This window comes from Tinamus guttatus, unplaced genomic scaffold, assembly GCF_059628265.1.
Source record: "Tinamus guttatus ecotype Peru unplaced genomic scaffold, ASM5962826v1 Tinamus_guttatus_pri_ptg000150l, whole genome shotgun sequence".
NCBI lineage: Eukaryota > Metazoa > Chordata > Aves > Tinamiformes > Tinamidae > Tinamus > Tinamus guttatus.
In genome coordinates, this window is record NW_028288684.1 from 16,865,421 (window position 1) to 16,888,973 (window position 23,553).

At 38.6% G+C, this 23,553-nt stretch overlaps 1 protein-coding gene across 1 annotated transcript in view; it reads left to right on the forward strand.

Annotated features, from left to right (window-relative positions):
• The window catches only part of SLC36A4 (solute carrier family 36 member 4), a 91,934-nt gene that overhangs the window by 67,364 nt on the left and 1,017 nt on the right, over nt 1-23,553 (forward strand). The window lies entirely within an intron of this gene.

Consider the following 23,553-nt stretch of genomic DNA (forward strand, 5'->3'; position numbering starts at 1 on the left):
GTTTTCAGATAGAAAATAGGTGGTGCTATTTTTGTCTTCTCCTAGTCAAACCCTCTTTAAGTGTATGTCACCAAGGTCTGTTATTTCAGTAATCATCTTAGTGCTTTTTGCAAAATTTCTTTTTTAACCCCGTGTTTCTCAGTTCATTGACTTCCTTAAGTCCTTCTTACAGAAGTCAAACTATAAGGACATTTAAGTGAAATATTCAAAAAAGAAAAACACAACAAAACAAAAAAAACCCTTACTCTCTGAACTGCCAATTCTTCAAATTCTGAAAGGAGTCAGGCCACAACAAAACTTACTCGCTTCCATTTGCTGTAAGTCTCCAACGTGCAATGATAACTACGATCTACTATTTCCAATTTTTCTAGCTCAGCAGAGCTGCTGCAGTGATTTTGGTCTGTATTAAACAGATGCGTTTTGGTCTATGGTTGTTTGAAATCTGACGGAGAGGCAGCTAAGTACCCCAGTGACAACTGCTGGTTGGAGGATTAGATGGGCTCAAAGCCCAAAAGAGAGGATGGGGTTTGCAGAAGGTAAGATTTCCCTCTTTACATCTCTCAAAACCTAACAAATATAATATTATTGAATTTTGTTTCATCACAACTTCTTCAGTTTTTCCATATGCTTTATGCTTGAAAGTCTTAGAGAAGCATTTGAATTGGATGGGCTTATCATTAAGATCATTAATACCCCCAGGCACCAGTACAGATTAGGGGTTAACCTGCTAGAAAGCAGCTCTGCGGAGAGGGATTTGGGAGTCCTGGTTGACAAGTTAACCATGAGGCAGCAATGTGCCCTCGTGGCCGAGAAGGCCAATGGGATCCTGGCTGCATCAGGAGGAGCGTTGCCAGCAGGTCAAGGGAGGGGATCCTGCCCCTCTCCTCAGCTCTGGTGAGGCCGCACCTGGAGTATTGGGTGCAGTTCTAGGCGTCCCAGTACAAGAAGGACGTTGAGCTTCTAGAGAGGGTCCAGTGTAGGGCCACAAAGATCATTAAGAGCCTGGAGCATCTAACGTATGAGGAAAGACTAAGCGAGCTGGGCCTGTTTAGTCTGGAGAAGAGAAGATTGAGAGGAGATTTGATCAATATGTACAAATACCTGAGGGGAGAGTGTAGGGAGGATGAGGCCAAACTCTTCTCAGTGGTGGCCAGTGACAGGACAAGGGGTAATGGGTACAAGTTGAAACCCAGGAAGTTCCATCTCCATGTGAGGAAGAACAACTTTCCTACGTGGGTGCCAGAGCCCTAGAAGAGAGGCTGAGGAGTCTTCTTCTCTGGAGATCTTCAAAACCCGCCTGGATGAGACCCTGTGCCCCGTGCTCTGGGTGTCCCTGCTAGAGCAGGGAGGTTGGACTAGATGATCTCTAGAGGTCCCTTCCAACCTCAACCACTCCGTGATTCTGTGATTTCTTTTATACTGCATTGTGTTATCTATAGCTGTAAACACCCCAATCAGTATGCTTTATTCAAAACTAGCCCCTATTTACTCATCAGTATCAGAAATAGTGACTTTGCTGGCCCCTCCAAAATGCCACTAGTAATACTTTGATTGATATTTTGCTGCCAGGTATCTTTTGGGTTTGCCGTTAGAAAAGCTATTGGGCTTTTTAAGTCTTTGTAAGTTACTAGTTTTCTATTACTTGGTTTAGTACTAAACCATAAATATAGCTTTATAAAGCAGTCTTGTAATCTCATTAAATGTCACTATTCTGTAGTCATGATTATAAGCTGTAACTTACAATGTGATCTTCCTAAGTATTCCATTTCTAAAAATCCCAAATGGTAAAAGCACTTACATTCGAGAAACTTCAGAGCCTGATGGGCCATTTTTTCGTAATTTTTTAATGCTACTCTGGTGTATTGCAGATCCCTGAGTTGTTTATGTATTTATTTATTTATTTCTTCAAGTCATGCTGTTCAGTGCCTGATACTTAGGTTAAAATATAGTCGTTCAGAAACTCGTCTTCAATCTTTTTTTGTGTGCTAATACATGTAAGTCATTGGAAATTTGAGTTCTTCCCTAGGAAGCAATTTATGATTTGATTAGATGCCAAAATGATATTTAGCTTTGCTTATGTGAAAACATTGTGATGATCAAATTTAAATAACTGGTAGTTTTGTACAGCATGTCATTAGGAAGATTTGATTATTTCATTAGCGTGTCTTAGGCAACCACAGGTGATCAGGCTGTGAGGAAAGCAGTCTGTTCATTAGAAGCCATAATGTTGAGGTATGGTATGAGGGAGGTTTAATACTGACTATTTTTAAGCACCTGGGTTGAAAATTTAGCTACAGAAAATATGCGGATTGAAATTGTGTTGCATTAATTTCAGCTGGTATTTCTGCAGTTCAGTATAAATCTGAGCCAACTGAGAAGTACCTAATTTCAGTTGAATGTCTTCCAAAGTCAGTGATATTTGGACATTTGTTTTAAATATCCATTCCAATAATCATCAGTGCGCAGTGCTGAGTGTTCCTGCTCAGGACGTACTATAGTGCTTTGATTTCAGCATGCCCTTGGGGCCAAAAACGCCAGTGGTATCCTGGGCTGCATGGGGAAGAGCGTTGCCAGCAGGTCGAGGGAGGTCGGTCCTTTCTCTCCGCTTAGCCCTGAGGTGACCACAGCAGCAGTGTGGGTGCCCCAGCACGAGAGAGACCTGAGGCTACTGGAGAGAGTCCAGCTCCAAAGATGAACAGGGGAGTGGAGTGTTTCCCCTGTGAGGAGACGCTGAGAGAGCTGGGTCTGTTCAGCCTGGGCAAGAGAGGAGTGAGCGGGGATCATATCTGCTGTACAAGTATCCTAAGGGAGGCTGTCAAGAGGATGGACTGTTTTCAGTGGTGGCTAGGGACAGAACAAGAGGCAATGGGCACAAACTGAACCACGGGAAGTTCTGTCTTAATTTGAGGAGTGTTAGCAATTGTGTTTGGACAAGCTTCAAGGGTACAAGATGACTGTGCTGAAACTCAGTGTAGTCAACAGAGGAGCAGAAGACGCATGGTACGTCTCATCCCTAAGGTAATTCTCAAGCTGAAAACTAAACACTGAATTATATTTTAGAGGAAATCCAGTAAGAGGACTACAGACTTCTGTAGTTCTACAAATTTGTAAGGCTTTGTGTTCTTAGTGGTTATTCTTTTTTTCTGTCTTGAAGCTTCAGCTTCATAGAAGCTTGAATAGCAGCCAGAATTTTCAGGTTCTGGTATACTTTCTTTCTTTTTTCTTTTTTTTTTTAAAAAAAAAAAGCTGTGCCAACACTTCTGATGTAAAAATTATGCTTATTCATATAGTTTTTAGCTTGTCATCATTCCGCAGCTGCTACAGCACACGCTGCATTTTGCGCGGCTCAGGCTGAAGTGAGCAGTGCTAACGTGTTGATTACAGCTTGTCAGGCACTTCAGGCTGCTCCTCTGTATTTAACTAAAGTAGATATTTTCTAAATGTATGAGCCTCCAGTAACGCTACTAAATTTAAGACTATGTCAGGTTTTACTTTATGCTGCTTTAAACTGTAGTGTAATACGGGAAAGTTTTTCATTTTTTTTTCAAAGTGATTTTTGGTTTCTGTAATGGAGAAATGCAATTGTTTTGGATCTTTTGCAATGCCCTGTCTGGAAAGGTTAATTTTAAAATGTACAATTTTATTAGTTATTGGCAATGTAGTATAGACTACCTTTCCTATTTTTAGCAAACGCAAGTCAAGCCAAATGTAGAAGTGCTAAACAAGGAAGTAGCCCAAGGGTCTCATCCTGAGATGCAACTGCTGCATCTTATCATATATTTAAGTGTCTTCTTCTTTTTTTCTTTCCCCAAGCTACACATGCTAGACTATGAACTCTGCAGGGTAGAGGCTTGTGTGTTATAGGAATAAAGCAATTCATAAACAGGAGCAAGTTTCTTTTCTCATTTTATTTCATGATATGGATAAAAAATAAAATTGCCTATTCCTTGCAATCTTCCTCAGTTTCTCTGTTGATGTCTATAAAACCGAGCTGAACTCAAAAGTGAGATTCTCGTTCCCCTGAAGGGAGAACAGTATCTTACCTTACAAATACATTCCATTTAACTCTAGTTTTTCTTTCTTTTAGAATTGTGACTTTTTGTTCCTTCTCTCTCCATTTTTTTTCTTCAGCTAATTCTGGAAGCAGTCTGATCCCTGCTCTTTCGATTTTACTTTATGCCACTACCCTCATTCTGAACATCTTTATCGTTTATTTGCTCTACTTTTACTTTGGTTCCTCCCTGGAATCTCTGCTCAAACTCACTTTTTAAGTAGTTTTTTGCAGCAGTCTTTCCATAGTCTATTGCAGTTTCCTTTAGTGTTATGTGTGTGTGTGTATATTCATATTATCATCCATTACTACCCAGTTATTTCAATTATAAAACGTTTGGTGTGTGTGAAGCCAGCAAAAAGACAGTCTATTTCCTTGTGTTATGCAGGGTCTTTAAGATTGGTAAGAGAAATGAGCCTCTGGGTGTGCTGAAGCCTTGGAAGGTTTGCTAGAATACGCAGTGCTATATGAAATGACCCACAGTGGCATAATCCCCATAAAATTCTGCTGAATTCCTGTGAACAGTCATTCCTTTTCACCTCCTCGTCCCATTGCAGGGTTAGTGTCTGTGTGACTCAACAACGTGATCTGAGAGTGAGAAGTGTGGCACCTTTTTTCTTTTTTTTTTTCCTTTTCTTTTTCTTTTTCTTTTTTTTTTTTTTTTTTAAAAAAAAAGCTTGTTTGGATGAAAAGGGAGGCTTTGCTTTCCTCTGGCAGCCCTGAGCAAACATGGTCAGAGCCCTGCAGGAGGCCTGCACGCTACAGAGCTCCTCACCGGCTCTTTGGGTGCATCATACTGCTGGCTCTGCAGTGCAGGCTTAGAAGGTACTGATCTTTTTTTCTTAAAAACCCCCAAGCTTTGTCATCTTTTCATTCCTGGATACCAGTAATCACTTATTTATAATCCTGTCCATAGACTTGACACAAAGTGGGACTGTTAGGTGATCACCCCGAGCTCATGGGCATCACAAGCTGATGAACATTTTTAGTTTCACTAAGCTCTGTTAAAATAAATTATATTTCTAAAACTAGCAAAGTTCTTGCATTGAAGCCAAAAGATGGGAATACTATTTTACTGTGATTTATTTTCCAAATGTATCTGTCCTTGCTGTGTTGCCCCCAGTTATGTTTACACGCCTTTGAATTAGGTCATAGGCCCTTTTTGTACTCACTTCTCCTTTTCTCCTTTCTTCCTCACCTCCCAGGCCAGCAGTGCTTTTGCACTGTAACCAAATAATCATGTGCTGTAATGAAATACTGTTTGCGTAGATAAATATTATTAGCTGGTTGCAGTGGCATTTTGCACAAAAGTAAGAAAATATTTGAGGTTATTGGTTTTCTAAAATTTAAAGTGGGGGGAAACCATGTAGGAACTGTTTTTATTTTAATTGATGTTTGTTTGCTTTTAAAACAGATCTGCTGAAGTGTAGGTTGGCAGTTGCACACCCACAAGGTGTCGTTAGTTAGAGAAGGCTTCCTAGCAAAGACTAAAGCCCTTCTGGAGCAAAAACTTACTTGGTCAAATCTAAAGCAGGTACCTCGGGAGGAAGTTGTGATAAACTGTTGTGTTTGCTGTGAAAGTTAAAGATGAAAATTAAAGACTTCATTTCTCTAATGGAGAGATTTTGAAGACGATTTTAGGAGCTAATATCTGAAGAAGATTAAATTACCATGAAATAAGGTTAAAATCGCCTTCAAGAACAGAAAGGAAAAGCTATTTAAAGAACGAAAGTCAGAAGATAAAGGAATCATTGTGGTAAAAATCTTGCATAGTAACTATACCTTCTTCTTGATGCTTGAGCAGACAGATAGAATTGTTTTAGCCTGGCAGGAGCCCTCACTTTAGATTTTGTTTTGCATTGTTATTAATTACCACCTTATTGCTATTCCATTATCCTTTCCTTGGTAGGTTACAGCTTCCATTTAATAAATGCCTAAAATAATTTATTTTTATAACTGAAAAGTATTTTTTTCACAGAATTTCTCTCTCTTTTTAGAACCCACTTCGCTTTTTTTGGTGTGAAAACAGGATTAAAAATAAGTAAAATCACATAAACGCTAATGTTAAAAAGGCACCTTGGCCATAAAAAATGCATTCAGTGTAATGCTGAAATTAAGCCAGTGTTGTCCCTGCAAGACTGAATGAGTCTGCTGCCCATAGGATGAATAATTCCCTGTTCCAGAGCACTGCATGAAATACACTTCTAGAACTATCTTAAGGAAAACATACATTTGTGGAGTTTGTTTTGTTTTTTCCCTGACTGAAGAGCTTCCTTGGCTAAAGTTGGGCTCCAGCTTTGATGCCCTGTGATGTTCCCATCTTGTTCCTGAAACTTGTGGCTGTGAATTCTGTCTAAGGCCGGTTTATCCAGGTCGTAATCCTCCTTTCCAACTATCGTGCTGCCAAACTGATCTGTATTTCTTGAAGTTTATCCCATTATGAAGGATAGGGAAACCCAATTTCTTGACTGGGATGTATCACTTGACTGGGATGTATCATAAATTGTCTTTAATATTTTAGTTAAGCAACAGCTCAACCTTGGGAAAAATTATTTTCACAACAATTGAGATGCATAAACAGCTAAGCATTATCTCTGCTCAAATAAGTTTCCCTGACTAATTGACAAGTCTAGGAAGTACTTGACTCTGTAGGGGGGCTTATAATGTTGCCTACTATACTTTTGAAAATCACTTAGGTACAATTAAATCCTAAGTTGTTTTCAGATGCATACTATAAATAAGACCTATCAAACTTGCTGTTAAGCAAAGGAATAAAGATGACTGGGGAGCAATTCTGTGGGGGGGGCGGGGAGTGGAAAACCCATTGTCAAAAGTTTATAAAATGTATATATTTCACTTTAGGAACATATAGAAAATACACAGAAAATATCATGGTTATCAGTCTTTGCAGCTTACATACAGAAGCCATTTCTGCTTTGAAATTTTTTACTTTGCACAAGGAAAAAGATGAAAAAGCAGCTCAAACTCTCCCTGGGATTTCATGTCTCTTTGCATAGACTGTTCACACTGTAGACTTATTAAAGAAAATGATCCAGCGAGGAGAGCAAACTGATTAGTACCATCAAGCGCTAATGTGTACATTTTTTAACGCCTTAGTCACAGATGTGGCACATGAAAATATTTTATCTCTGGGCAGTAAGGAAGTGACTCAGCTAAATCTATGTGGGGGCATTTTTGTTTTACAAATTGTTGACATTTTACTTAACTTGTTTTTCCTACCTCTGTGTAGCAAGACAATTAACTGTGGTTCCAGCAGAGGCAAACAGCAACCCAGCGAATTCCCTGTTGTCTCCATCTGTGCATAGAGTTCACTGAAGAATTGATGGGTATTTCTGTTCTGCTTCTGAATTTCTGGGCTTCTTGGATTTTATCCAAATTCTTCACTTGTATGTGCATGTGGCAGTGCTAGACATCATCCAAGCAGCAGTGGGCATCTAGGACAACCCTTACTAATGATGAGATGTTTGCGCACAAAAGCTACAGTCAGTAGGAAGTCTTGCAGGAAGCCTTGTGGTGAGAAAAACTCTTTATTTTCAAAATATTTCCCAATTTTTACCTGATGAAGAACATTTTGTGGCGCATACATTTAGATCTAAGTGCACAGACAAATGTGCAGAGTTTGTCTTTCAAAATGCTAGAAGGGAAAGGCAGACAGAAAGTAACTTTTTAAAGACTGTAAAAGATAAAGGTAGCAAAAGTTTTTCTTGAAAATATTTAGGAGCTTTTTGGTTGTATTTTGAAAATAATTAGCAGTAAAAATACTTGGGGCATAGCTTTTCTGACAGTTTGTGTACTTTGGGGCATAGCTTTTCTGACAGTTTGTGTACTTGGCATCCTTCTGTGTTTTTCTCTTTTCAATAAAAGAGAAAATTCCTTTGCTTTAAATTGCTTGTTAAAAAATATTTTGTAGCTGGGATTGGTCACTCCAGGCGTTTTTCTTGCTAGTGTTTTAAATGAGCATAAAAGCTGCAAAATTAATGATGCCTTAGTGTTATTTGTGATTAGTGGTTTGATAAGCTGGTCCTCACAACAGGTTTTCAAATATTGGTGCAGTTTTATAGAGGGCTGGAGAGGAAGTTGCTGGGTGGTGGCAGGTTTTTTTCTGACCTGCTATAGGTCAAAATTTACTGGTTTTCCATTTTATTTTGCTTTGTTCCGTCCACCCACGCTGTGTATAATAGGCAAAAAATAATGTTACGAGATTTGAGATCCATGTAGAAGAGTAGAAGAATTAAGTCCTCTGCGATTTATTTATAATGCCTTCACTAGCCTGCAGGAGAGTTAGGACTTTGAAGAGTTTTCATAGTAAAGGTATATTGCTTTAACACATCAGAACCACCAGCATGAAACTGCTGTTTGCTAGTAAAATTAAGAAAAAATATAAAACATTTTTTCAATAAATAGCGTCCTTGAAATGTTTGCAGGTTAATTATTTACTTTTTTTTTTCCTGAATTTTTCCTTCCCCTGTTTTACTAAAATACAGCAACTCGCTCTGAAAACCAAGATGCTTGTGCGTGGCGAGATTCATGCCATGAGCAGGAGGGCTGGGTGAGCTCCTGCTCTTTCTTCCTTTTCTCCTCCTCATTGAAGGTCTTTCTTCTGCAGCGTATCCTAAAGTGCTTTGTCTCTTTTAAATTTTAAACAGAAAGTGAGACTTAAAACCCTTTATGAAACTATTTGAGACCTTGTGATTACAAAATGAAATGGGGTGCTAAAGGCCAAGTATTTTTTTAGCATAAAAAGTGTTCCTCTCCTCATCTTTGATAGATTATTTAATATTTTTAGGCTTTGTAGAACTCAGTGAGATTGAATCCATAAGATTAATCCACACAGATTAACATGTGGCCTAATCTAGTCAAATTCAGTGCAGTAAAATACATGCTTAAGTGCAGTGCCAAAATGAAAATCCCATGTGTGCTTTTTCAACACGATTTCTCTTTTAGTTGCCGAATTTTTATATAACTTTTAAAATTCCTAATTTACATGTTAGTTATCCAGAATAAAAAGGTCCCAGATGGATTAAGAGTTTTGCAACATGACTGTGCCACCAAATAAATCTAAAATGAGATTTTGGGTCAGTTGTGTTTTCTGACATTGCAGAGATCCCAGGTTATCTGTCTGTCAGCTATTTACAGTGTATTTTCAATAAAAGTGAGTAACAATCAGAGTCTTCCTGGTTTGAACTTTAAAAAGAAAAAAAAAAAGAAAAAAACACCATTTTTGAGAAAATCAGAATTTTGTCTATATAATATAACTTAAAATCTAGTAAGTGCTTATATTCTCTTCCCTTTTTTATTCTCATATTCTACACAATGTGTGTATGTATATATTTTTCACTGTTTATGTGGAGAATAAAGCCATTATATATCTATTTGTATACATATAGTCTATCTAAGCTATGCATGCAGTGAAAAAGAATGGGTTAAGTCAAGACTCAATTAAAAAGGAGAATGTAGCCGTAGACACAGAATTTCCTACAATTGAAGCCATAGACCCTCAGACTGACTTTTCAGCACCATGGGAACTATCCTTACATCCTGATAGGAAATTTGAAGTGAAATCTTTAATTTCCAAATGGCATTTAGAAGCATTGCAAGGTTAGCATTTCTGGGTTGACATTTCAAAGCTGAAATCTTGATTTTTTTTTTTTTTTAAATCTGTATTAGGTGTGTTAGCTTTTGCAGGGTAAAAAGATCTTGTCATGGAAGCGTTTTCCACCACATGGCAATTCCAATTCTAAAATGGGTATCACGTTACTTAATGGATCTTATGTGTCACAGTGAAGCTACAGTTGATTCTTCTCTGAAACCTACTCTTACAATATTTGTTGTAATTTGTAGCTTTTTCATACTTGTTGCTTAGCTGTTATGATAAAATCTTGGATATATCCTTCATTTTTGTTAGGATGTCTTAGCCTTTGTGGAAGCAGAGGAGGATGAATCTGAGGAAACTTGACGCTCATTTTATTTTATGAGAAAGAAGGTTCCTTTAAGTAAACCTTATTAAAATATTTTCCTATAGAATATGCAATACATCTCTCTTCTGTCTACTTGAATGTATATCCAGGGAATAAAGTCTTCCATTTTATGATGGTTTTACACAGAGAAACTCTTGTATCTGGCACTTAATTTATGGAATTCTTAAGCAAATCCAGCTGCTTTTGTTAAGTGGAGATGAAGGTGTTTACTTCAATGATACCGTGGAAGGGCAATAAGGATTTATATACCACTTCTGAACTGCTACTTTTTAAAAGCCTTTTAAGTAATAAAAATGGTGCACGACATAAATACTTACATAAATATTCATTCTTTAACTGCCGCAGCAATTCCTGCTGACAGCGGGTGATGCCTTGTTCCTGTTCTTATAGTAACTGCACTTAACTCTCTTTACTGGGTAATTCAGACCATGGGCTGCATGTTAAGCTTTCATTTATACAGATGTGGAGCATTTCCAGTAGGAATAGGCACTAGTGTGACTGAGAGAAATTTGAATATTACATATAAATAGAGTGTGATCCAGATCTAGTGATGGAGCAATTGCATTTATCTTTTTTATTGTAAAAAGTAAGGATTTTAATAGATTTTGAGCCTACTGCCATTTTTTTTTGTTATTTTACAGGCCATAGGGAGCAGGTATACACAATAATTTCCACAATAATATTCCAAAAAACAAATTAATACAATTCTTCATCTGAAAGTCTAGTGGCAGTATGACCATGCACTGAAGATATGTGGTTGGCTTTCTTAATTAACCTGATGAAGCTACTCGTAAGTTTATCAGAAGTGAAAGAAATCTTAATAATGATGCAGGTGTGATATATACCTATTGCTATTAGGAAGTGACAGAAGTGTTAAAAATCCCGCAGAAACAGCTGGAAAGATGAATCTGTAATTGTTGGCAGTGAATATCTGATTTTTTTTCTGTGGGATTACCAAATTTAGAGTAATTTATAAAGACACAGATTCATTGAGGTTCCTGTTGCACAAAATAATGGCAAATTGACAATGTAAAATAACCACTTTAGATGGTTTAAGTAGCGGTGAGCTGATAATCCCCTAAGGAAGTTGTCATTGAGGAATGCTACTGAATTCAGAGGAAGTACTCGTGTGGGGAATCGTATTGAAATGATGAAATGATGATTTTGAGGTGCATATTTGCTTTTGACACGGTCTGAAAAAGAGGGGGAGGCCGGGGGTTTTTCCCAGGCTGTTGGCGCTGTGCTGGTCAGCGAGAGCTGCCACGATGCTGTGCTGGACTCAGCCCTGTGGGCCGAGATTAAGTCTGGACGGGCATGGAACCGGAGGGGACGAAACTCAGGGTCCTTTTCTCCTCTGAACTGCAGTATTTTTTCTTAAATCCAATTTCAAGTTTTCCTAAATTCAACTCTGAAAGCTCTAGCTGATAAAAGCCCCCAGTGAAGCAGGCAGATTGTGGCGATGCCCATGTTGGGGGTCTCCTGCAGCCAGACCTTTCATGGTGATGCTGAACTTCTGGGTAACAGAGGAGCTTATATCCCAAGAAAGAAAATACTGGTACCTTAAATAGTTATTATGCATAGTTATTAGTTATGATTAATTGTGCAGTGAATACCTGATTTAATTTCAAGTGTAATTAAAGATTATATCTGAAATTTGTGTCTCTCACTTTTTTTTTTTTTTTTAAGAGAAGCAAGAGGGAGTTTAAATATTAACAAAATAGCAAAATAGTAAATGTTGGGAGAAAAAATGAAAGATTTTTTTTTATCCCATGGGAAATGAGATGATGCTTCTGTAGGACCTGTAGGAGAGACCCCAGTACCGCGTTCACCGCTGCCCTCGGGTGAGCTGGGGCTGGAGGGATGTTCACTTGCCTGCCGGGCTGGTGTGGCTGCCTTTTACTTGCGCTACCAGCAGGCACCACGTTCACTTTGCTCTGGGTAGTTGACACTTAGGTTGTAATGTCTGCAAATGAAGAGGTGACCTTATAATGCAGTAATATCTTATGCCTGGTATTTAGTATTGGCTCTAATCCAGCGGGAGTCTTTAGCTCTTTACAGAGTGTATTCACGGGAATCATTTCACATCCACTTAAGCGCATTACAGTCAAGTTTGGAATGGGAAGAAAACCATCCTTCAAATCAAATGCAAAGCACTTGTGGGCAGCCAAAAAGGTGCCTGATCGTGTAACGCCAGCTCAGTTCCATATTTACCATATCAGCACATGCACCATTAAGGATAATATTATTTTGTATGAGAGTTCCAGCATAAGCACTGAAGCTCCAACAGCTACTGCAATGATATTAGAGTTTATTGCTCTCATATTTTTTTTTTCTGCCAGTGTCAAAGTGCCTTAGAAAAGACGTCTGTATTATTATGCCATCTCACAGGCAAGGAAGCTGAGGCAGGGGGAGAGGAAGTGATATCTCCAAATCCACTAACCAGTGTGAGTGAAATGCACTGGTATTTTTTTTCTAAGAGTACAGTGCTTTTTTATTTGCTTATGGAAATAAAATGCTACAGGACATATCTCAAAAATTACAGCTGGGGGGCTTGTAAGGTCTTCAAGAGAAGATCATCTTGCTCTTGTACTTTCACACCTTGGAAAACAACTTTTATTGCCTGTCTCTTTAGAACAGTTGCACTGCTTGTCTCCTGGTAGTATTTAGATGTGCGTTTGAAATGCTTCCAACAGACTGATAAAATACATTTTTTTTTCCAGTCTGTAGTCCACCCAGACCCTTTCTGGTTCTTTGCTCTATTTCTTCTACAAGTAAGTTATTGTTTGGTTCCCTGTCATTCCGAACATCCTTCGTCTATCCTATGGAAATCAGTCAAATCCTGGGGCTTTAAGGGGTCTTAAGGAGTTCATTTTTCAGTAGGACATTTAGCTTGTCATGGAAGAAGTTAGAGCAGTTAGGAAACTGGGTACAGCTTAAAATATAAAACTAAACAGAGATCTCACTTCCACAGTCACTTTTTTGATGAATAATATACTTAACACTCGTGTTATCCTTTGTGCATTTTTCTACAGTATCACTGGATACCTTAGGATTAAGAATAAATCCATGTTAAATCTGTAAAAATGGTGTCCTCCTACCCATGCTAAAGCTCCTGAGGTCAGTCACTGTCTCTGGAACGGGGCCTTGTCCAACAAGAGAGGGGTGGATGGAAAGTGAAGTCCAGGGACTCATGTCCGTCACGTTGTAGCAGGTCAAACTGAAGGAATCCAGTTTTTATTAAAATATTTTTTTTTCTTCCAAGGGAAGGTCTCCTGTGGAAGGACTGTTACTATGGCCTGTAACCTCATATGTGAAGAATGAGGTTACTCTTTATGCTCTTGGCTTTCTCTTTTACTGAAGATTGTATTTCTACACTCCCACTGAATAGTTTTATGGCAGTGAGATAGGCTCTTTTGTAAGAAACATTTTATATAGCAGTGTTTTATTTGTTGAGGTTGAAGGTGAATGAAATAATAGCAGAAAGAATTGGTTTTGCTCAACTTTTAACTTTTCAGCAGACTTGGACAAGGGAAAAGGAAGAAGGTTGACTGACATGCTGTAATGTAAAATATATTGATAGGTGAATACTCTTGCTGGGTGTTTGGTAATAAGTTGATATGATAACTGCTTGTGGTTTTATGTTGACAGGGATAGGGCAGAAGAAGAAACTGGTTCATTCTTAGGTAAAAACCTTTTTTAAAGCACAATTTCCAGAGTGCTGAACTTGAGAAATGTAGAAAACATGTAATTTCAGAAAAGTGTCTCCCCAGAAGTCCCAATGCAACCTTTTTGCTTCGATAATTTCTATTTTGACACATGTACAGATTTTAAAATGTATTCCATCCTTTTTAAGTGGTGAACTAGAGATCAAGTTTAAAAGCCCTGCAGAAAATATGAGAATCCCACTGACAAAATGTAAGTGAATCAGCTACTCCATGATCTTCAAAAATGCCAAAATATATTCTTATAAATCAGCAATAAAAGGAAGATTTTTTTTTTTAGGTGAATACTATATGCTTAATTTCTCTATAAAATTTCGAGGCTACACATGAAGCCTTGCTAATTAAGTACAGCATAGATGTATGCATTAAAAATAGATTTTTTGAATAATACAATCTAAGTACTCTGAGTAGCCCCTTAGATTTTTTTAATGGAGTGAAACATTTGACATGCCTTTTCGTGCAAAAAATTAAGGTAAGATGCCTTTTGCTAAAATAGAATGATATTAAATCAGGTAGCTGTTTGTAACATGGTTGATTAAATTTGTTGCAGTCAGTATATTAGGCATTTTTTTCCTCAAGCTCTGATGACACTTGGAAAGATGGAAGAGTTTGTGTGCCTGGCACTGTATTTCTGTGGAGAACAAAATATCTTTAAAACTGAAACGCATATGAAAACCTTTCAATTTAGAATTTCATACTTACCTATGCTTTAGTGTTCGGGTTCTAACGGTTCAAAGTACTTTATTAAGGAATCGTATAAGGCTTTTCTCCTGTAGATATGCCTCCCTGCTCTATGCAGTTTGGGGATGAGAGGTCATCAGAGTGGAAGATGATAATTATATTTTTTTTTGAATTACTTTGACCTATTAGTGAAAATCCCAAAGAGAAGTTGTATCCGAACTAATCCATAAGGGTGAGGTCCATCTCATGAATCAGCCCAGCATCTTCTTAGTGACTTTGGCCTGTGACAGCAACTGTTGTGGAGCATTATTTTGGAAATGCGTTGGTCACCCCACTGCACTGCAATTGCTGCCTTTTTATAAGCATTATTTGGAGACTGGCTTTTGTAATGTGGTTTCACAAGCGATTTACTGGCATGGCAGTAATAACACAGGACCTATCACGCACAGCACTGAAATGTCCTGCATTTTTAGAGCTCTAAATAAGCAGGCAAGCTCTAAACACTAAAAAAACTGCAGGAGAACCACGGGCAGTTGCGTTTTATGGGCAACTATTAACAATGTGTGAAATTGGACTGTAGCTTCCTGTCTGAAGGTGGCTCTAATTCCTCTGGAGACTAAAATATTTGGTTTGTAACATACCTGCACTAGGCTCAAGCCTTGCAGCTTGTGCAGCGCATTTGCTACTGATCTCTCCATCAGGAAGACTGCCAAATTCCTGATTTTGTGCATCCTGGCTGAATTCCAGTTCACGTCTAAGTGGAGTTTGACAAAAATGACAAAAACATTAATAACCTGGTAAATAAGAAAATCCATTCACCTTTTTCATACATTGAAATGCATGAATTCTTGAAAAGGCAAAAATACATTTATTCGTAATCCTATGTATTTCACATTATATAGCTCTTTGCATACTCCTATGCATACTTTAGCATACTGTGTTAGTATTTAATTAACGTATAACTTACAGTGAATCCTCAGGTGTTACCAGTAAGATTTAATATTGTTTCAAACAAATTTACTAAAAATAACATATTTCCCCCCTTTCCCCACCACAAACAAAACAATAAAAACCCTAAAACAAAAAACCAAAAACCCAAACAAGTAACGTATAAGGCAAATGTAATGGTTAAATTATAGAATTAAATCCAGCTTTGAATCATGGGTAAACATATTTTAAGCTAGTTTGGATTTAAGTGTGATTTCAGGCCACTTTCAGCAGCTGACACTGGATGTTACAGGGACATTTTAGAGAAATTTAAAAATTGTAGTGAGCAACTTATTCCCTAGACTTAAAGATTCTCTCCTTCTTTTTTGGATGATTCAGTAGTTGCTAAATTAGTGAATTTGGATGTCCACAACAAAAGCTAAAATCTTGGGCAGTCTCAGACACTTGGAGATTTGGACTCCTTTTGAGAATATGACTTCAGTGCAGAATGAAATTGGGTGTATTTCTGGCTCTCTGAAGTGACAGTATCACTCAGTGGAAGAGGTTTGCACCAGACGTGACATTCACCCAAATCGGATCAAAGCACCATCAAATCCCCCAGCCAGGTCTCAGTGGGCGTCATGGTTTCTGCATTACTCGTTTAAGAGGCTGCTTATCTTCTACTGAGTGTTGCAGATCGTCTTGCCGGGAAGAGAGGAGACCTGGAAAAGGGTAATTTAATTGCCTAATGTTTTAAACAGAATTTGGAAGTCGCACATGGGTTTTGGAAGTCGGTGTAACAAGGCTTACGGTGGGTGCAGTCTGTTCTTTGGGCTTGAAGGAGCAGCATTTCACAGTCTCTACCATTGCTTGCTGAACCTGCTGTAGGTTTCTTAACGTTTCTAAATCCCTAGAAATGCCATCAAGAAGTATGTGGGTGAGGTTGCCAGTAGGTGTATGTTTTTATCAGGAAGTGATCTTTAGCTGAAAACAAGGTACATTTGAAGCAGTCATAACCAAGAGGTTTATCTTCTCTTTTACGAATCCACTTAATCTGCTATTTAATAAATTTTTAGTCCTAAGGTGGTAATTAGGGAAGATAAATTATCTAACACAATGTATATGATTTTTTTGCAGCCTAATGGTTTCCATTTCTAGTGGAAAAAACAAACACAGAAGCATTTACATGTATATATTTTTTTATCTTAATCAGTTATTCCTTTAGTCATCTTTAATAGAGAAATGTAAGTTTTGATTATGAAATAGAGCAAGAAACCAGAAGGGTAAAGATGCATAGTTTTAACTATTCCAAGGGTAAGTATTTAAAATTTAATCTTAATTGCATTATTTTTTGCTCACATTATACAGCAGCCAAGAGATATACAGCTAAAAGATTTTTTTTTTTTCCTTTTTCAACTAGCTGCCTTTCCAGCCGCTCCGGAGGGATATTTCCAGGATTTGCCCCTGCTCTCAACTCTTTTCACCTCTGTTTCCAGTGGCTAATATAGTCTGGTCCTTGGATCAGCAATACTCGCTTTTGCTTGCAACGTTGAGAACCCTCCAGCTGTCCTAAAGCAGCAATTTGTTGTAGGAAGCTGGGGCAGAGGGCACAGATGTTTAATAACAGACTCACCAGATGTGAGTTCATGATGTGTTCAGTGAGATGTCTCAAGGCAATTGCCTTTGGGGACGGTATCAATGTGTAGGATTAGCCATGTAGACTTAAATATTAGTGCATTTTGCTTCATGCTTTAAACTCATTTATTGAATCTAGTTGTACATAACAGTTTATTTCTCTGAAATAGATCTGAACAGGTTTTTATTTTAGGGTGTCAGTAACAAAGGTGAAATAAATTTGCTTTACAAATAAAACAAATTTATGAATTGGCTAAACAAATGAATAAATATGACATTTCAAAGATAACAGTGTAACCAGGTGATCTGACATGAGTCCACAGACTGCAGTCCATTGAGTGCTAAAACACATTTGCCGATGCTTCAGGGTATATATGCCAAGCATCTGCACGTGTTAGTGCTGGGGGAATCACAGTGGTGTGATTCCTGCAAACGGCAGCAGCAGAAACTTCCCTAGTCTCTCACTGCCAGTTTAGTTTTACATCCCTGTCCAAGAGGGACAAAAAAAAAAGAGAATTTCAAAGAGTTTATGTGGAGTTGCAGACACAACCCCCTGTGAGTAGGTTTAGAAGGCTGAGCACTTTATTAACTAGTGCTTTGCCATTTAACTGAGTGAGCAAACTTCTCTGCTGCTGAAATTTTTTAAAATAATGAAGCAGTTTCCACATCTTTGGCATGCAGATGAGGAGGCTGCTGGGCAGAGACCACATCTGCCCATGGCCTGCACAGGTTGTTCTGGCCCTGTCCTTGCTTACCCCATGTTATGGAGGGTGAGGGTTATTTAAATTGTAAATCTTCTCTCATGGGACTCTGCTGCTTCATACCAACATGGGATAAAGGCATTAGTAGCAGTGAGCAGTAGTGCGAGGGCAAGTGAAAAGTGAAGTATTTCTGGTATCTCAAAGCATCCTGTGTATTGCTGGAAGAGAGCAATGAAATGAATTTTCACTCCAAAGGAATTAAAGCAAAACCATAGGATATGTGTGGTTGTCCTAGATCCTGGCTGTATCCCTCTTTCTTTCTAGTGCCAAAGTAGAATTTGCCACCTTGTGCAGTGTAGCCGCAGTTTAGTTCCTGTTTTGTACCTGTATTTCTTTGGTTTTGCTTTTGAAACACTGAACCAGCATTTAAAAGCATACATTTTAACTGAGTTTAAAAAAAAGATTTTTTGATGATTGCATCTAAATACAATCAGAAGGTGATTTCTGATTTCTTTTAAAAGTATTTCTTCATTCTTTTGATGCCTCAATGAATACCGAAATGAAACCAACACCACCTCAAACCCTAGGTTAATTAGTGCTATTCAGAAAAAATAACTTTCTAATTCACAATTATTTAATATCAAGATCCTTATCTAAAATCTTGTTATATGTAGGATTGTTCAGTACATAGATTTGTTTTTGCTTGTGTGTGAAGCTCTTCAAATTATTCACAAATACTTCTAATTAACTACTTGCTTAGTATTAGACAGCTTGCCTTCAGATTAATAGCAGGTTTTCTTCAGTCTTACATTTATTTTTCCATACGCTGTCAACACAGTTCTGCTTGCACTGTGAACCCTTAAGGGGAGGTTTTTCTGTCTTAGGAGGTATAGGGGGAAAAATGGGCAGAACAGAGGAGAGCGTTGTGGAAAAGGTGGGTGGGTTAGAAGGCAGGATGAAGCTGCTGCAGTAGGTAAAGGGATTGGGAACCTGGCAGTATGATGAAGGGAAGAAGGGGATGTCAGCCTGAGCAGTAAGGAGAGTACATAGGAAGCAAAGGCTGGGATATTAGAATAGGAAGGAGGGGTCAGGCTGGTATTTTGAGGTCCAAGTTGAGAAAAACGGGGATTTGTTTTGTGCATTTAGAAAGTTTTTAAATTCCACGTGTTCTGAAAACGTATGTGAAAGGCTTATCTTTAATACACCAGTGCTCTAGTCTTTTGATTTAGTTTTAGAGAAAAGGAACAAATAGAGTTTGTGTTGGTCTCACTTCGCCTGAGCTGCACAACGCTGTGACTATTTAAACACCATTGTGATAACTGGGATCTGCCCAAATTTTAGAATGACCTGCAGCAAATACAGATGTTCTTGGTTTGATGTGTGATCTTTTGCTCTGCTCAGAAACCAGTTTAATCAGAGCTCCTGGATAGGAGGAGACCTGAGTTCAGTCTTCTTGTCTTGAAGGATGCCCATCTTGGCAAATAAACAGAATTTGTGTAACCACTGAGAGTAACATTTATCCAGCTATTCTGCTAAGAGTATCTTCAAACTCAATGAAATAAAAATGGTCACTTTTACAGGACAGTGTATCCCATCCTATGAGTAGATACGTAAGTCAAGTGAGTTGCTCATCATCGTGTAGTTCCTTCTATTAAGGAGACCCTGGGAGGACTGGTGCCCACAACAGCGTGTAACTTCTAGACATCTGATTCGAAAGGCTTGAGTGCCATTTTTGACATACTTTAGTGCATCACTGATGGCTTTTTATCAGCAGGTGATTTTTCCCTTAGATAACGGGTACAGTGTAGCAGGAAGAGGTTTATAAACTACTAAAAGAAATTTCATTAAAGTACTCGGATAACATGTCAGGGGCGCGATCTATAGATTTATCCAACCTCTGTACGATATTTATCTGAGCAAGTTAATTTACTTGCTGGTGTAGAGTGAATCCAGTTGTCTTAGCTGTTAGCATATACAGGAAAATTGCATACACCATGAAGCAGCAAGATGCTCTCTTTGTGACTGATGATAATGTTAAATGGGAGAGATCATGAACATAATTAGGCTGATGAGATGGAAATGGATAAGATAAAGTAGAGCTTATAGGAGCTTCGGTATGTACCATGGGTTGGAAAATATCTTTCTAGGAGGACACAGCATCATCATTCTCATTAACTAAATGGAGAGGAATGCTGTCCTCCGGATGTCCTGGAATAGTGCAGGCTGGACCCAGGATAGGTCCCTGTAGAAATCAGGGTACTGCCCCTGTGGCAGCGACAGTGTCTGCAATGGTTCTTTTGCACCTGAACCAAGCTGTAGTGTCTTGCAGCAACATCAGTAGGTGGCATCTGGGGACAGGAGTTCCCTTTCATTTAATCAGACATGGCTCTGATCTCTTCAGCACTGACTGCTCCTTTGAGGGTCACTGGTTGTGTTTCACTTGAGACAACCGTGTTGCTCTCTAGCTGTGTGCAGTTATTGCCCCCTTGTAATATCTGACATTCCTCCTTCCAGCTCTTCCCTGACATACGTAAGAAGGCCCCAGTGGCTTTGACCACATATATTTAAAAACTCTATTGTTAGGACAATTTGTTCAGGTCATAGTTTTGATCTGATATTGATTACTTGTTTGAATTAGTACTTATTACTTTTTTAATGAAAGAAATATTAAACTTAGCTTCATTATTTGGGCTAAAGGAAAAATTAGTAGTTACTATCAGTATTAATAGCCTTTTAAGCTTCAGATTGCTTCCTGCCTTCCTACAAGATGCTTATAAATAAATTCAGTCCTATTAGGGAAAAAAAAGACTTTTTAAGTGAACTGTGTCATTACAATCCTTCGATGAAGTCATAAGATGTTTTTCTTTTGGTCTGTGTGTGGACAGGATGGACAGGACCAAAACCATAACTCAGTGTTTATGTAGATACATAGAACCTAATTACTGTAGTGCTCATTTTGCTCATTATGTGAGATGTAGCATGGCCTTTAAAATACTTTCTGATAGAAATAATGTAGTCCAACATTTGATTACTGTGGAAAGTACTGGAACATGCTAATCATATTTCACTTCATCTGCGATTCTAATTCACCTTGCTTGGCTAATAGTAAAGACATGGAGAAACTGCTTTTGCTCCCAGTGATCTCTCTAAAATTTGCTTGAGCAAGCAAATTTGACTAACCACTTGGTGATTCTGTAATCAGGAGAGAAAATCGCGGAACGTGAAGCTCTACAGAAATAACAGAATAAAATTCAGGGTATTCTTAATTTTTAAGGGTAAACAGAATAAAATTAAGGGTATTCTTAAGGTAATTCTTCCCCCAGGATGCTATGGACCTTATATACTTGTACTGTGTGCAAGTACCTGTGGGGTGAATGTAGGGAGGATGGGGCCAAACTATTCTCCATAGCGGCCAGTGACAGGACAAGGGGTAATGGGTACAAGCTGAAACACAGGCAGTTCCATCTCCATGTAAGGAAGAACTTCTTTCCTGTGAGGGTGACAGAGCCCTGGAACAGGCTGCCCAGAGAGGTTGTGGAGTCTCCTGTGGAGATCTTCCAAACCCACCTGGATGCCACCCTGTGCCCCGTGCTCTGGGTGTCCCTGCTGGAGCAGGGGGATTGAACTAGATGGTCTCTAGAGGTCCCTTCCCACCTCAACCATCCTGTGATTCTGTGATTAAGAAAACATTTCCCCCTCAAAAAAAAAACCTCTCTCACAAATGTGTTACCACATAGTTGAGCTCGACTGTAGAATCCTGTTTTGCTGGGCTTTGAGGATAGACAGCACATCTTCCCATAGAAGCAGTATGTTTCAGTCTCTTGTTATCTCTGTGAGATGTCTTGTTCATATGGTTCTTGCTCTTTTATTGGAGCCTGCAGACAATTTAACTGTTACCAAAAAAGTAAGTCTCATATTAATATTACAGGACTTCATTTCCTCAGTTACGATTCCCAGAGCTTCCCAAACAGAAAGTTTTGTGATTCTTGATCAAGGTTCAGAATTTCACCTTGACTTCACACTTTTAAGTGTAAGTAGGCCAAGGAAAATTAGGCTTTCTGCCTGCAGAAATGCCCCCTGTTTGCCTCCCTTGGAAAGCTGGCCCCATTCTTAACCCTTGAAGACATTCTTTGGTAGAGAAGTGTGAATCATAGTTCTGTTGGATTAGTACAGACTAAAATAGACACTAAATAAAACTTCAGATGCTTTTTCAAACCCCCTCCCACAGCAATATTCAAATTCATAAGAATTCATATGAACCAGGCAAACATTTGACAAAATCCAAACCAATGCACAGTACTTTGCTTTTCTGTAAACTGGAGCGTTTATGAACTGTGTAGTTTTATTTTTCTTTCAACTTAAAAGTATGAAAAATGCTCTCATTATTTGTAATCAAGCAAAACATTTCAAACAAAACTATGAACTGTAAAATTAATGAGTATCTGTCTAATTGTGGACATGCTTGTAGAATTGGAAGAGGTCTATTGCAGAAGTTAAAAATCTGTATTTAATGCATACACCCACTGCATGTGTTAAATTAGCAAGATAATAAATGTGCAGCTCTCTCTTCTGCTTCAGAATTTTCAACATATTCATTAGCTGAGCGCTTTACCAGTCATTGCAAATATGTTTCAACTCCAGTTTTCAGTTGCTTACACATAGTGCAATCCTGTGTGAGTCTCAAGCATGATTGCCAGTCATCCTGGGCTGAGTGCCCTTCTCGGGTGCTTGTGGTGTCTGCTTTTTTGGCTTCAGTGGGAGTAATGACCACTAAAATTACAGAGGTGGGTTCTTTACGACTTTTATTAACCTTGGCATAACTCCTCTCTCATCCATTTTAGCTTTGCCCTTGATAATGTATAGACATGTGACATTTCCAGTCTTTAAATGTCACATCCATGTAATGGAAGAAACAATTTATTAGGTTTGACTTTCGGAGTAGTTAGTCTTAACAGTGGAATAAAGCACTTGGCTGATCTGCTGTTCAGTGTCTTGGTGCTCCTGAGCTTTTGTGAATGACAGCTTCTGTCGAAGCCTCTTTTGGCCATGCGGTGTCTCTTATATCTCTGGAGAATTCACAAGATATTTAATAACCGATGGTCATAACAAGCAGTTAATAGATTTTACTTGGCAGATGGTTTGATTCTTTCAAACAAGAGGGGTTGGAGAAATCTTTATCCTTTATATCTCTGTGAGTTCACACCTTTGGTCCTGTGAGTTGATACCTCCCTTTCGATATGATATGCCTGTACATTTTATTAAAAAGTGCAGTAGTACCAGGAGATAGGTATATGTTCTACACGTGGATTTTGTCTTTACCCAAGAGTCGAGAGAGCTGAACTCTCCCTGCAGACATCCCAGAAGTGGACGTGCACAGAGATGTGGGCTGGCAAAGGGCAAGCTCCCAGCAGGACTTGCATGGTGGCCTCGTGTGACTGCCACCCTGGTGTTCAAACAGACCCCTCTGTGCTGCAGCACGTGCACTTGCTAACCTGTGCCTGTGCTGTCGTGAGCATATTTTGCCAATGCAAAACTCTTCGGGGTAGATCCTCTCAATAATGAACATGAACTTGTGCATATTGAGTGTGTTGCCCTTCACAACCAGCTGTCTGCAGAATTCAAGGCCCTTGGTGTCCATCAGCCCACACCAAAGACACTCTGCAAATGGCAGGTTCAGCTTGAGAAATTCTAAAGCAAAAAAGGACTTTTTAGCCTTCATCCTCACGTGCTATATGAGGATGTCCTTCGCAGTTGATTCATATTTGTTGTTGTTGCTGTAAAAATTATTTCTATAATACCTGGTTTAGTTAGTTTGGTTAGTTGCTCCAAAGCCAAAC